This window comes from Arachis ipaensis, chromosome B5 (assembly GCF_059453495.1).
Source record: "Arachis ipaensis isolate K30076 ecotype BB chromosome B5, ASM5945349v1, whole genome shotgun sequence".
Taxonomy (NCBI): domain Eukaryota; kingdom Viridiplantae; phylum Streptophyta; class Magnoliopsida; order Fabales; family Fabaceae; genus Arachis; species Arachis ipaensis.
Window position 1 is genome coordinate 95,620,460 of NC_142440.1, and position 15,433 is coordinate 95,635,892.

Here is a 15,433-nt window from a genome sequence, read left to right on the forward strand (position 1 = left end):
GGGTGGAGGCCGAACCCATATGTAAAGGGAAGGGGGGTGGGTTCGAAAATTTAGAAAAGATATGGTAAAAAAAAGATTGATTTGGAAAAGATAAGATAGAAGATATGATAAGAGAGGATATAGTTTAAAATTGAAAAGATATGAAAATTTTTTTGAAAAAGATAAATCTAGATTTTGAAAAAGATAATGTGGAGATTTGAAAAAGATATTAGTTGAAAAGATAGATTTGTTTTGAAAATTTGAAAAAGAGTTGAATTGAATTGAAAAAGAGGGTTTGTGCTTATGGATTAAGATACATTTGATATTTTTAAGGTAGGGTTTTTAGAAATTAGGGATTTTAGAAATCAGGGTTCTTAACATGTTTATGCAAGAAATCATGAATTGAAGCATGAAAATTAAGATTAAAATGAAAAATATGAAGAAAAAATGAATTTACCTCCTCCCCACCATCCTGGCGTTTGAATGCCCAAACGCTGCATGTCTTGGGCGTTCAACGCCCAAATGCTGCCTCTCCTGGGCGTTCAACGCCCAGCTGCTGCTTCTTTCTGGCGTTGAACGCCAGGAAGTCCTTTGTTACTGGGCGTTTTTCTGAACGCCTAGAATGCTGTAAATCTGGCGTTAAACGCCCAGAAAGAGCTTCTTTCTGGCGTTTAACGCCCAGATGGCTATCCTTACTGGCGTTCAACGCCCAGTGGATGCTTCTGTTGGGCGTTGAACGCCCAAAACAGACTTTTACTGGCATTTTCTTGCCAGTGAGCTCTTTTTCTCTGTTTTATGTGCAGAATCCTTCTGTAACCCTGTGAACTTATACAATTGACTCTTTACCTTAGGATCAGTGAACTTTATATAAACAAATAAAAATAAAAATAGGGCAAAATGCTTAGAGGATTGATGCCCCATGGCTGGGTTGCCTCCCAGCAAGCGCTTTTTTATTGTCTTTAGCTGGACCTTGCTGAGCTTTTAGTCTAGCTTCAGCCTTGAGCACTCTTGCTCAACATTGCCTTCAAGATAGTGCTTAATTCTCTGTCCATTGACAATGAACTTCTTATCAGAATCAATATCTTGAAGCTCCACATAACCATATGGTGATACACTTGTAATCACATATGGTTCCCTCCACCGGGACTTCAGTTTCCCGGGGAATAGCCTGAGCCTGGAGTTGAACAACAGAACCTTTTGTCCTGGTTCAAATATTCTAGATGACAGCTTTCTGTCTTGCCACTTTTTTTATTTTTCTTTATAAAGCTTGGCATTTTTGAAAGCAGTGAATCTGAATTCCTCTAGCTCATTTAGCTGGAGCAATCTTTTTTCTCCAGCTAATTTGGCGTCAAAGTTCAGAAATCTGGTTGCCCAGTAGGCTTTATGTTCCAGTTCCACGGGCAGGTGACATGCCTTACCATAGACCAGTTGGTATGGAGAGGTCCCTATAGGAGTCTTGAATGCTGTTCTGTATGCCCACAGAGCATCATCCAAGCTTCTTGCCCAATCCTTTCTACGGGTATTTACAGTCCGTTCTAGGATTCTTTTTAGCTCTCTGTTAGAAACTTCAGCTTGTCCATTAGTCTGTGGATGATATGGAGTCGCCACCTTGTGGCGAATCCCATACCAGACCATGGCAGAGTAGAGCTGTTTGTTGCAGAAGTGAGTGCCCCCATCACTAATTAGTACTCTAGGGACCCCAAACCTGCTGAAGATATATTTCTGGAAGAACTTCAGTACTGTTTTAGTATCATTGGTGGGTGTGGCAATGGCCTCAACCCATTTTGATACATAGTCAACTACCAACAGAATATAAGTGTTTGAGAATGATGGTGGGAAAGGTCCCATGAAGTCAATTCCCCATACGTCAAACAACTCAATCTCCAAGATTCCTTGTTGAGGCATGGCGTAACCATGAGGCAGATTACCAGCTCTTTGGCAACTATCACAGTTACGTACAAACTTTCGGGAATCTTTATAGAGTGTGAGCCAATAGAAGCCACATTGGAGGACCTTGGTGGCTGTTCGCTCACCTCCGAAATGGCCTCCACATTGAGATCCATGGCAATGCCATAGGATCCTCTGTGCTTCTTCTCTAGGGACACACCTACGGATTATTCCGTCTGCACATCTCTTAAAGAGATAGGGTTCATCCCACAAGTAGTACTTTGCATCAGTGATTAATTTTTTCTTTTGTTGCCTGTTGTACTCCTTGGGTATGAACCTTGCAGCTTTATAGTTTGCAATATCGGCAAACCATGGTGTTTCCTGAATGGCAAATAAATGCTCATCCGGAAAAGTCTCAGAGATCTCAAGAGAGGGGAGGGACGTCCCTTCTATTGGCTCTATCCGGGACAGATGATCAGCCACTTGGTTCTCTGTCCCTTTTCTGTCTCTTATTTCTATATCAAACTCTTGCAGAAGCAACACCCATCTGATGAGCCTGGGTTTTGAATCCTGCTTTGTGAGTAGATATTTAAGAGCAGCATGGTCAGTATACACAATCACTTTTGATCCTACTAAGTATGATCTGAACTTGTCAATGGCATAAACCACTGCAAGTAATTCTTTTTCTGTGGTTGTGTAATTTTTCTGGGCATCATTTAAAACGCGACTAGCATAATAAATGACGTGCAGAAGCTTGTCATGCCTCTGTCCCAATACTGCACCAATGGCGTGATCACTGGCATCACACATTAGCTCAAATGGTAATGTCCAGTCTGGTGCGGAAATAACTGGTGCTGTGACCAGCTTAGCTTTCAGCGTTTCAAACGCCTGCAGACACTCTGTGTCAAACACAAATGGCGTGTCAGCAGCTAGCAGATTACTTAGAGGTTTTGCGATTTTTGAAAAATCCTTTATAAACCTCCTATAGAATCTTGCATGCCCCAGAAAGCTTCTGATTGCCTTAACATTGGCAGGTGGTGGTAATTTTTCAATTACCTCTATTTTTGCTTGATCCACCTTTATTCCCTTGTTTGAGATTTTATGCCCAAGGACAATCCCTTCAGTCACCATGAAGTGACATTTTTCCCAGTTTAAGACTAGGTTGGTCTCTTGGCATCTCTTCAGGACAAGTTTCAGGTCATCAAGACAGGAGCTGAATGAGTCTCCATATACTGAGAAGTCATCCATGAAGAACTCCAGAAATTTTTCCACCATATCAGAGAAAATAGAGAGCATGCATCTCTGGAAGGTTGCAGGCGCATTACATAGCCCAAATGGCATCCTTCTATAAGCAAACACTCCAGATGGACATGTGAATGCTGTTTTCTCTTGATCCTGGGGATCTACTGCAATCTGGTTATAGCCTAAATAGCCATCCAAAAAGCAGTAATAATCATGACCTGCCAGTCTTTCTAGCATCTGGTCTATGAATAGTAAAGGAAAATGATCCTTTCTGGTGGCTGTATTGAGCCTTCTGTAGTCAATACACATGCGCCACCCTGTAACTGTTCTTGTAGGAACCAGTTCATTTTTTTCATTATGGATCACTGTCATGCCTCCCTTTTTTGGGACGACTTGGACAGGACTCACCCAGGGGCTATCAGAAATAGGATAAATAATCCCAGCCTCTAGTAATTTGGTGACCTCTTTCTGCACCACTTCCTTCATGGCTGGATTTAGCCGCCTCTGTGGTTGAACCACTGGTTTAGCATTATCCTCCAATAAGATTTTGTGCATGCATCTAGCTGGGCTTATGCCCTTAAGGTTACCTATGGACCACCCAAGAGTTGTCTTGTGTGTCCTTAGCACTTGAATAAGTGCTTCCTCTTCCTGTGGATTTAAAGCAGAGCTTATGATCACTGGAAAAGTGTCATCTTCTCCCAGAAATACATATTTCAGGGATGGTGGTAATGGTTTGAGCTCGGGTTTAGGAGGTTTTTCCTCTTCCAGAGGAAATTTCAGAGGCTCTTTTATCTCCTCTGAATCCTCCAAGTCAGGTTGAACATCTTTAAAGATGTCTTCCAACTCTGATTCGAGACTCTCAGCCATGTTGATCTCTTCTACTAAAGAGTCAATAAGATCAACCTTCATGCAGTCTTTTGATGTGTCTGGATGCTGCATGGCTTTGACAGCATTCAACTTAAACTCATCATCATTGACTCTCAGGGTTATTTCCCCTTGTTGGACATCAATGAGGGTTCGTCCAGTTGCTAGGAAGGGTCTTCCTAGAATGAGGGTAGCACTCTTGTACTCCTCCATTTCTAGCACTACAAAGTCAGTGGGAAAGGTGAATGGCCCAACTCTGACAATCATGTCTTCAATCACGCCTGATGGGTATTTAATGGAGCCATCAGCAAGTTGGAGACATATCCGGGTTGGTTTAACTTCTTCAGTTAAGCCAAACTTTCTGATAGTGGATGCAGGTATTAGGTTGATGCTTGCCCCAAGATCGCACAAAGCTGTCTTGGTGGAATTACCTTCTAATGTGCATGGTATCAGAAAACTCCCAGGGTCTTTAAGCTTTTCAGGAAAACTTTTTAGAATGACTGCACTGCATTCTTCAGTGAGGAGAACTCTTTCTGTTTCTCTCCAATCCTTTTTATGACTCAAGATCTCTTTCATGAACTTGGCATAAGAAGGTATTTGCTCAAGTGCCTCTGCAAATGGAATCTTTATTTCAAGAGTCCTGAGATAATCTGCAAAGCGAGAAATTACTTATCCTGTTCCTCTTTCCGGAGTTTTTGAGGATAAGGTATCTTGGCTTTATATTCCTCAACCTTAGTTGCTGTAGGTTTATTGCCTACAGAAGTGGTTGAAGAAGCCTTTTTAGAGGGGTTGTCATCAGCACTTATATGTATCTGATCCCTCTTTGGTAATTGAGTTCCAGAGTTAGAAGCTGGAGTGACGTTAGACGCCAATTCCTTGTCTGTTCCTGGCGTCTGAACGTCAGAACTGTGCCCATTTTGGGCGTTCAACGCCAGATCCTGCCCATTTTGGGCGTTCAATGCCGGATCCTTGCTTGTTTCTGGCGTTGAATGCCAGTCCTTGCTTGTTACTGGCGTTGAACGCCAGTCTTGGGCATGGTCTGGGCGTTCAGCGCCCGCCTTTCACCAGATTGCTAGCGTTTTAATGCCAGAATTACTTTTCCCTGGGCTCTTACTGTCCTCAGGTAAATTTTGGGTGGTTTTCTCATTCCTTGAGGAGGGATATTTAATGTTTTCCCACTTCTTAGTTGAACTGCTTGGCATTCTTCTATTATTTGTCTTGACAGTTGCTGCTTTGTTTGCTTCAATTGTTCTTCCATATTTATATTAGCCATCCTTGTCTCTTGTAGTTTATCCTTGAATTCGGCTAACTGCTTTGTTAGAAAGTCCAATTGCTGATTGAATTCAGCAGCTTGTTTTACAAGGCTGAGTTCAGCAGTTACTGTTTTAACCTCTTCTTTCATGGAAGGGTCACTGCTTAGGTACAGATGCTGATTCCTGGCAACTGTATCAATGAGCTCTTGAGCGTCTTCAATAGTCTTTCTCATGTGGATAGATCCACCAGCTGAGTAATCTAGAGACATCTGAGCTCCTTCTGCAAGCCCATAATAGAAGATGTCTAACTGAACCCACTCTGAAAATATTTCAGAGGGGTATTTTTGTAGCATCTCTCTGTATCTCTCCCAGGCATCATAAAGAGATTCATTATCTCCTTGTTTAAAGCCTTGGATGTCCAGCCTTAGCTGTGTCATCCGTTTTGGGGGAAAGTATTGATTCAGGAATTTTTTTGTCAGCTGTTTCCATGTCCTTATGCTGGCCTTAGGTTGGTTATTTAACCACCTCTTAGCCTGATCTTTTACAGCAAATGGAAACAGTAATAGTCTGTAGACATCCTGATCTATTTTCTTATCATGTACTGTGTCAGCAATTTGTAAAAATTGTGCCAGAAACTCTGTAGGTTCTTCCTGTGGAAGACCGGAATATTGGCAACTTTGCTGCACCATGATAATGAGCTGAGGATTCAACTCAAAGCTACTGGCTCCAACGGAGGGTATACAGATACTACTCCCATATGAAGCAGTAGAGGGGTTAGCATATGACCCCAGAGTCCTCCTGGACTGTTCATTTCCACTAAGATCCATGATGGAGAAAGGGAGATGATGTAAAATAAAAAATTTATTTTTATTTATTTATTTATTTATTTTGAAAATGAAATAAATTAAAATAAAATAAACAAAAAAGGTTGAAAATTTTCAAAAAAAATGAGGAGAGAGAAAGTGGTTAGGAAGTTTTAAAAAGGATATGATGATTTTTGAAAAAGGTTTTAAATTTTTTTAAAAAAAATAAAAAATCTGAATTTTAAAGTTAAATTTAGAAAATTTGCTTTAAAATAGAGAGAAAAGATATTTTTGAATTTAAAGAGGAGAGAGAGAAACAATAAGATAGCACAAGATTTAAAATTTTCAGATCTAATGCTCCTTGTTTTTGAAAATTTTGGAGGGAAAACACCAAGGAACACCAAACTTAAAAATTTTAAGATCAAGACACAAGGGAAACTCAAGAACACTTTGAAGACTCACAAGAACACAAGAACATGAAGAAAGAACACCAAACTTAAAATTTTTAGAAAACCAAAATAAAATTTTCGAAAACCAAAGAAAAAAAACTCAACAAGAAAACACCAAACTTAAAGTTTGGCACAAGATTTAATCAAGGAAAAATTATTTTTGAAAAAGATTTTTAATAGAACTGGTGCCCAATCATCAAGAACATAAACCAACACTCTAGCCAATTGGGCAATAAATGTAACACTTGTTTTGAAGAAGGATATTTTTAACCAAGAACAATAATAAGAGACTCTAAACCAAAAAGAAAAATTTTCCTAATCTAAGCAACAAAATAAACCGTCAGTTGTTCAAACACGCACAATCCCCGGCAACGGCGCCAAAAACTTGGTGCACGAATTGTGAATCACACTTTTCACACTCGTACCACTAACCAGCAAGTGCACTGGGTCGTCCAAGTAATACCTTACGTGAGTAAGGGTCGAATCCCATGGAGATTGTTGGTTTGAAGCAATCTATGGTTATCTTGCGATTCTTAGTCAGGAAGTCAATTATATTTATCAGTTGAATTGCGAATAAACAAGAGAGCATGGATTAGAGGTTAGTTGTTATGCAGTAATGGAGAATATGTTGGAGTTTTGGAGATGCTTTGTCTTCAGAATCTCTGCTTTCCTCTATCTTCTGATTCACACATGCACGTCCTTCTATGGCAAGCTGTGTGTAGGTGGATCACCGTTGTAAATGGCTACCATCCATCCTTCCAGTGAAAAGGGTCCAGGTGCACTGTCACCGCACGGCTAATCATCTGCAGGTTCTCAGTTGTACCGGAATAGGATTTACTATCCTTTTGCGTCTGTCACTACGCCCAGCACTCACGAGTTTGAAGTTCGTCACAGCCATCAAATCCCAGAATCCTACTCGGAATACCACAGACAAGGTTTAGACTTTCCGGATTCTCATGAATGCCGCCATCAATCTAGCTTATACCACGGAGATTTTGATTAAGGAATCTGAGAGATATTCATTCAATCTGATGTAGAACGGAGGTGATTGTCAGACACACGTTCATGGATTGTGGAAGCTGATGAGTGTCACTGATCATCACCTTCTCCATAGTTAGGCACGAATGGATATCTTAGGTAGGAACACGCATGTCTGAATGGAAAACAGAAATACTTGCATTAATTCATCAAGACACAGCAGATCTCCTCACCCCCAACAATGGAGTTTAGAGACTCATGCCGTCAAAGAGTACCAAGTTCAGATCTAAAATGTCATGAGATACAAAATAAATCTCTAAAAGTTGTTTAAATACTAAACTAGTAACCTAGGTTTACAAAAAATGAGTAAACTATAACAGATAGTGCAGAAATCCACTTCTGGGGCCTACTTGGTGTGTGCTGGGGCTGAGACTAAAGCTTCTCACGTGCCTGGGGCTGTTTTGGGCATTCAACGCCAGCTTTGGATCCTTTTCTGGCGTTGAACTCCAACTTGCAACTTGTTTCTGGCGCTGGACGCCCGAATTGGGCAGAGAACTGGCGTTGAACGCCAGTTTACATCGTCTATCCTTAAGCAAAGTATGGACTATTATATATTGCTGGAAAGCCCTGGATGTCTACTTTCCAACGCAATTAGAAGCACGCCATTTGGAGTCATGTAGCTCCAGAAAATTCATTTTGAGTGCAGGGAGGTTAGAATCCAACAGCATCAGCAGTCCTTTTTCAGCCTGAATAAGATTTTTGCTCAGCTCCCTCAATTTCAGCCAGAAAATACCTGAAATTACAGAAAAATACACAAACTCATAGTAAAGTCCAGAAATGTGGATTTTGCCTAGAAACTAATGAAAATAAACTGAAAACCAACTAAAACATACTAAAATCTATATGAAATTAACCCCAAAAAGCGTATAAAATATCTGCTCATCAGCGTCTTCTTGGGTGAAAGTGATATTGGGGAGGTCGACCAACCTGTCTCCTCCTCCAACATGGTACACCTCTTTGAGGTGTCTCTTGCGTGATGACTTAGAGATCCCACCTCCTGCGAATCCTCCATTGATCATGTGGACATGCCTTTCCAGGGTGCGATTGGGACGTTCAGCTCGTCTGGCCTCGTCATCCCTTCTTCTTTTTCTTGGCTCGTCTGTTTTATTGGTTAGGAACCGATCTAGTTGCCCTTCTTGCGCCAGTTTTTCAATGACATTCTTTAGATCAAAGTAGTCATTGGTGGAATGTCCATAGATTTGGTGATATTCGCAATACTCTGTCCGATTTCCTCCTCCTCTTTTATGTTTAATCGTATGAGGGGACGGGATCTTTTTAGTGTTGCATATCTCTCTGTATACATCCACAAGTGACACTCTGAGCGGAGTGTAGTTGTGGTACTTTCGAGGTTTCTCAGCAGGCTGATCCTCCTTTTTCCTAAACTCTTTATCCTTATCTCGGGGTGGGTAGGAGAATCCGAATTTTGAGGTTTCCCTTAATTGAGAATTTTTCTCCATATTAATATACTTTTCTGCCCATTCTTGTATCTCGTTTAGAGATGTTGGATATTTTTTGGATATTGAGTGGCTAAAAGGTCCCTCTCTCAGGCCGTTGATGAGCCCCATGATGGCTGGTTTTGTCGGGAGACTTTGTATGTCGAGACATGCTTTGTTGAACCTTTTCATGTAGCTGCGAAGGCTTTCTCGATCCCCTTGTTTAACTCCCAGTAAGCTTGGAGCGTGTCTGGTCTTGTCCTTTTGGATGGAGAACCTGGCGAGGAACTTTTTGGCTAGGTCATCAAAACTTGTGATTGATCTTGAAGGCAAACTGTGGAACCACTTTATTACTATTTTTTTCAGGGTAGTCGGGAAAGCTTTGCATCGAATTGCATCTGAGGCGTCTGGGAGGTACATCCTGCTTCTGAAATTACTGACATGATGGCTTGGATCAGAGGTATCATCGTATGGGGTCATGTCAGGAGCTTTGAAGTCCTTTGAGACTTTAGCTTTCATGATCTTTTTAGTGAATGGATCTTGATCTTTGCGGGAGTTATCTTCTTGGTTGGAATGAGTAGTTTTGGTTTTGAGATCGGCCTCGATCTTTGTGAGCTTTTCCTCTAGCTCTCGGTGACGTCTTGCTTTTCTTCAGAGGTCTCTCTTGGCCTCTCACTGATGTTCAGCCTCCTGTTCGAGTTGTTTAAGGCGATTTTGCTGTTCACGGAGGGCATCTAAGATTTCAGTGTTTGGAGATTTCTTGTCCCCATTGTTTTGAGGCGCACCATTTGATGTGGCATCCATATTTTTAAGCGGGGTTCTTTCTTCCAAACCGGAGTTGTGATCGTTGTCAAGGTTGTCCACCTTGATGAGGGGATGACTTCCAAGATCCCCGGCAACGGCACCAATGTTCCGAGGGTTACCTGAAACTGGAGGTCGATCTCGGAGGAGATCTGCTATTATGGCCGAAGCTATCGTGTCCGACTTGCTGAACCTTGAGATGCTGCTGATCCTTGTTTACCGGAGGGTGGTGGTACCTGCAAGAGACTCCGATGCTTAAGTTAGCACGGGCTTTAAGTAGGTTTTTTGTGTAGAATCAGAGTATGAGTTATACCTGGGTGCTCCAGTGTATTTATTGTGGTGTGGGCTGACCTTTGTAGATAAGATAAGTTAGTTATCTTATCTTATTTTTGAGTGAAATCATCTGATCTTTTTGGCCAACCGCCTTTGAAGTGGGCTGTGTCCCTCTGTTTGGGCCTATTTGGGCCTTTATAGTGATTTCGCCGAGCTCTTTAAGGATAGGTTGGTGGCGATCCAACCTTAAGAGGTCAGATGTTCCTGTCTGAAGTCAGCCCGCATCGCATAGCTTGACCCAGGGTATGAACACTACCCAAGCATGAAGATTAGGGGGAACTTTGGTCGATATATTCTTAATAACACGGCAAGACATAAGGACTACACCTATAAATGCAAAAAATAAAAGAAGGCTGTTACCAAATAAACTAGGCCTCATTCCAAAAAGGTTGGGTAAAATAACTAAATCAAGGAAAAGCTATTCTTTTCAAAATCTTTCAACAGAGCAACCAAATAGCGTCTCTTAGACACAATGTTATGTCAAAAAGTTGCACCATTAGGGGCAGTACAGTGCATGAACACAAAAGACAACAGCTACACTAACACAAGCAAAGATTCTTTCAAGAAAGAAGAGAGTCCTTCAAATCTTTGGATAACAAAACGTTCTTTCCCAAATGCTTCAAATCAAAACAAACTTTCCCCAAAACAAGAAAAGAAAAGTCCAAAGACAGCAAAAGTAAATCCAACAGCAAGTAAGTCTCAGACAATCTGAAAGGAGAGTTTGAGGGAAAGAGAAAGCGAGAACCAACCTTAAAGAAGATTGTGGGAAAAGGGGGAGAGCACGTCTAAATAGCAAACACTACGAACGTTCCTCTCCTCAAACGACAAAGCAGAAAAGCTCCAGAAACCAAGATAAAAGAGTCTTGGAAGCAACAGAAATAACTGAAAAGTACATGGAGAATTTTTCGCGAAAGAAAAGAAATGAAACAGAGAAGAAAGGAGAAGAGCTCGAAAGGATTATTTATAAGTGAAAAATGAATTAAAATTGCTCCTTTACCTCTCGCCAGATGTGTGCAAATCCCCATTGACAGTCATTAAAACTCCACCAACGTTCCAAAATCCAAAATATGTCGGGTAGTACCGACAAGGTTGAAACCCGACGTCCACAGCAGAGGCCACAGAATGCTTGAGCCCGACCTATAAAAAGAATGGACTCAAGCAAGGGTACTGTTCATACCATGGCCCAACAGATAAAGGCCCGACCCAATAGCGCAAAAATGCCCACCTATAAAGGTGGACTCCACGGTACGCCTGACCTCTTTAAAGAGGTCAGACAATGACACAAAGGTCTAACTCTACTTGACCTAACAAGTAACTGCCTCCTCAAATCTCTACTACTATCTCTACCACATCTAGAAAGTAGATCCCAACAAACTCCATACATGAAAGAAATGCTTATCTATCAGAAAAGATAGAACTACTCCATCAAAGGTGGTTATCTACTCTACTATAAATATACTGGAACCCCCAGGTATAACTCACGTTCTAATCTACAAAAACCCGGCTAAAGCCCTTTCTAACTTAAGCATCGGAGTCTCTTGCGGGTACCACCCCCACCTCCTCACGAGAAACTCGGGCAAGCGGCAACTCGGCATCACAAGTCGAACGCTGCCACTCAAAGGGACCTGGACCTCACGCTCAGACCCAAATTAACATTTCAGGTAACCCCCGAAACATTGGCACTGTTGCCGGGGACCTGGGATTCTCCCTTTGACAAATGATGGAGCATGAGCGCAGAGATGGCTACACAGCATCTGAGTCTGAGCCAGAAGACCAAGCCCTCTTGCTTCCACCTCTACCAATACATCAAGGCCCCCACAGGGAAAAGACCTCGGGGAATCCTCAAACAAGGAGGATCCAATCCGAGGTCCAACATCCCGAGGCTGAAGACTAACCCCATACGACCAAGATCCTGGATCTCGTTCACGGCCAGGGGAATCGATCACAACAGCTCGAACACGAGGCTAAACGACAACGGGAGGCAGAATGAGAGCTACAAAAAGAGGTAAGATGACGGAAGGAGTTGGAAGATAAGGTACGGAAGCTGGAAGCTGATATACGAAGAGGGAACAATCAGGCAGAGTGTGATGAAAGTCCCTTGGGAGTACAAGATCCGTTCACAGAAGAGATCATGAGGGCTAAGGTTCCTAGGAACTTCAAATCACCCGACATGGATCTCAATGATAGAATGTCCGACCGGAGCCACCACCTCAGCAACTTTAGAAGCAGAATATAATTGGCCGATGCCTCTGATGCCACTCATTGCAAAGCCTTCCCGACTACTTTAAATAAGGCTGCAATGAAATGGTTCGATAGCCTACCCCCAGGTCGGTTACTAGCTTTAACGATTTGGCAAGAAAAGACAAGATGATGCACGCTGATGCACGAAAACTTGTCTCTCAACAAATTTTCCTCGGCAAGTATACCGAATTGTCGTCAAGTAATAACTCACAAAAGAGTGAGGTCGAATCCCACAGAGATTAACAGATTAAGCATTCAATAGTTGACTAATTATCCTAGTTAGACGAATCAGATTGGAGTGATAAGTAACAAGGAAATGTAAATGGCATAAAAGTAAAGAAAGCAATAAAGTGCAGAAAAGTAAAATGGCAAGAAAAGTAAATGTAAGAACTAAAAATAAAATGAACATTGGGATCAAGAGATATTGAAATCCTCCGAATCAAGTTCATTCTCATCTCTTCCTCAATCAATGCATTCATTGATCTCCTTGGCAATCTTAAGTGATTGGGTCCCAATTCCTTGGCAATCCAATCTCTCTAAGCTTGAACAATTTCCCAATTCTTTGATTTAATTGCTCATGGGAAGAGATGAAGTTTAGTCACTGATTATACCACACACATTCATAGATCAAGGTATTGGTAAGATTAAATGTCATAATATCCATCCAACCCCCAATCTAATCCAATGTGAGAGAGCATTTCTAGCATGATTTCCTCATTCCTCTTCCAAGCTTCAGAGGAAATCCAAGTATGAGTTATTTCTCTTCCGAGACAATTACCCAATCGGATGAAGATCGAAAGCTCTCTAGTAAAATCAAGAGAAAAGAAAGAAGAAGAAGAATAAGAACTACAATTGATCCATTGAATCACAATAGAGCTCTCTAACCCAATGAAAAGAGTTAGTTGATCATTGCTCTAGAAAAATAGAAAAGAGAGAAAGTGCAGAAAAGTAAAGATGAAGATTAAAACTAAAATTGAAACTTCAAAATTCATAAATGAAAAGTACAAAGAAAAGAAAGAAAAGGAAAAGTGTGTGAGGGGAGGGAGTCCGAAGACCCCTCTTCAATCCCCCAATTCCCGAATGTCAGTCCCCCTTGAATGTAAAAACTAAGGCCCTTATATAGGCTCTCCTAAATTACAAAATGAAATTAAAAGCAAATTACAATTAAATGAAAATTCCTATTCTAGATGCTTCTTGTGGCCTTGATTGGTGGACACTTGTGGGCTTGCTTCCTTGAGGTTGGGTGGTTCTTGAAAGTGAATCAAGTTGAGGTCCAGGTGCTAATGTCAGTGCTAACGTTAGCCACACTAATGCTACAAGTGTGGCATTAGTGCTGAAGTTAGTGTGGCTAACGTCACTCTTGCTACCTAGTTGGTGTTTTTGGGGCTTAAAAGATGCCTCTAGTTTGTGCTTCAATTTCATGCCCACTATTGAGTATTATATATCGATGGAAAGCTCTGAATGTCAGCTTTCTAACGCAACTAGAATCACCTCAATTGGACCTCTGTAACTCAATTTATGCTCCTTTAAAGTGGACAAGGTCGCTGGCATAGTCGCTAGCATTACTGGAAAACGTGAGTCGCAATAACGTTAGCAATCAAGGGATGAATATTGCCAGGTTCTGAAGTTCAAAATTACTGTCCACCCCATACTATTATATATTTTTGGAAAGCTCTGGATGCCTACTTTCCAACGCCTTTGAAAGCGCATCATTTGGAGTACTACAACTCGAGTTACACTTCTTGGAAGGTGAAGAGGTCAGCTGGCCTTACTACAGGTTGATACCATGTTCATCTTTGCACTTTCGGGGCGGTTTTATCCCTCAAATTTAGTGTCCACCATGTAGTGTCATATATGCTTGGAAAGCTCTGGAATCCTACTTTCCAATGCCACTATATTCACCTCATTTGGAGCTTTGTGGCTCAAGTTATTCTTATTTGAAAAAGGCATGGTCAAGTTGCCGCGTGAGATTTTTGCCCAAGTTAATGTCCACGTTAGTGTAACTAACGTGGCCATTAACGTGGGTCTTCTTTTGCTTCGCAAACGTTAGTGGCCTTCACCTTTTCCACTAACGTTGGTGTTTCCCTTTTCTTCCACGTTAGTTCCCACGTTAATGTAACTAACGTGAAAGCTAACGTGGGTGTTCTAGCCTTCGCAAACGTTAGTGGCGTTCACTTTTTCCACTAACGTTGGCGTTTCCCTTTCCTTCCACGTTAGTTCTCACGTTAATGTAACTAACGTGGAGACTAACGTGGGTCTTCTTGCCCGTCGCTAACGTTAGTGGTGTTTACTTTTACCACTAACGTTCCATGCTCTCCTTCTTCGAAGTTAATGCCACTAACTTTCTCACTAACGTTGGGGCTTCTATTTTCTTCCACGTTAATGGCCACGTTAGTGGCTCTAACGTGGCTCTTCTCTGCTTTTTGTTACCTTAAATCAATCAAACAAAGTGCATCAAAGTCTTGCTCTTAATCATGAGATCATGCATCATCAATTTTATCATTCAATTCATGCATAATTCTCATGAAATCATTCAAAATTCACAATGTTTGCTTGAATCATGGTGTGAATGCATTTTCATCCAAATACTTGCTTATTTCCTAGAAAAATACATGAAACCAACCTAAAGCATACAAAAAATGGCTAGTAAAACTAGACAAGATGCTCTGGCATCACAACACCAAACTTAAATCTTGCTTGTCCCCAAACAAGAAAAGAACTATGCACAAAGACTTCTCTTAATTGGAATGTATTGAAGAATTGCTTATGATGCCTTAGTGGGTGAAGTGAATAAGTGGCAGTGGGGTGAACTCTAATTTGTATGCTTATGCAAGGATTCCAGTGCTCATTAGTCCTTACATTTTGGAAGTCTTAGATCTTAGGACTTTCATTCAAATGATATTATGGAAATCTCTTTATAGATTGTCACCTTTGAAGCAGCACTTATTTTCTAGCATTTTTCTTTTCTTTTTGTATCTTGGCCTCGACTCTAGGTATCATGTCTCAAAGCGGCTTTTTAAGATAAGCTTTCAATCAATACTCCCAAACCATTTGGTCTAAGGTATTAGGTGTTGAAGCACCCCTTAGGATATACTTGCTCAAGCCTCTCT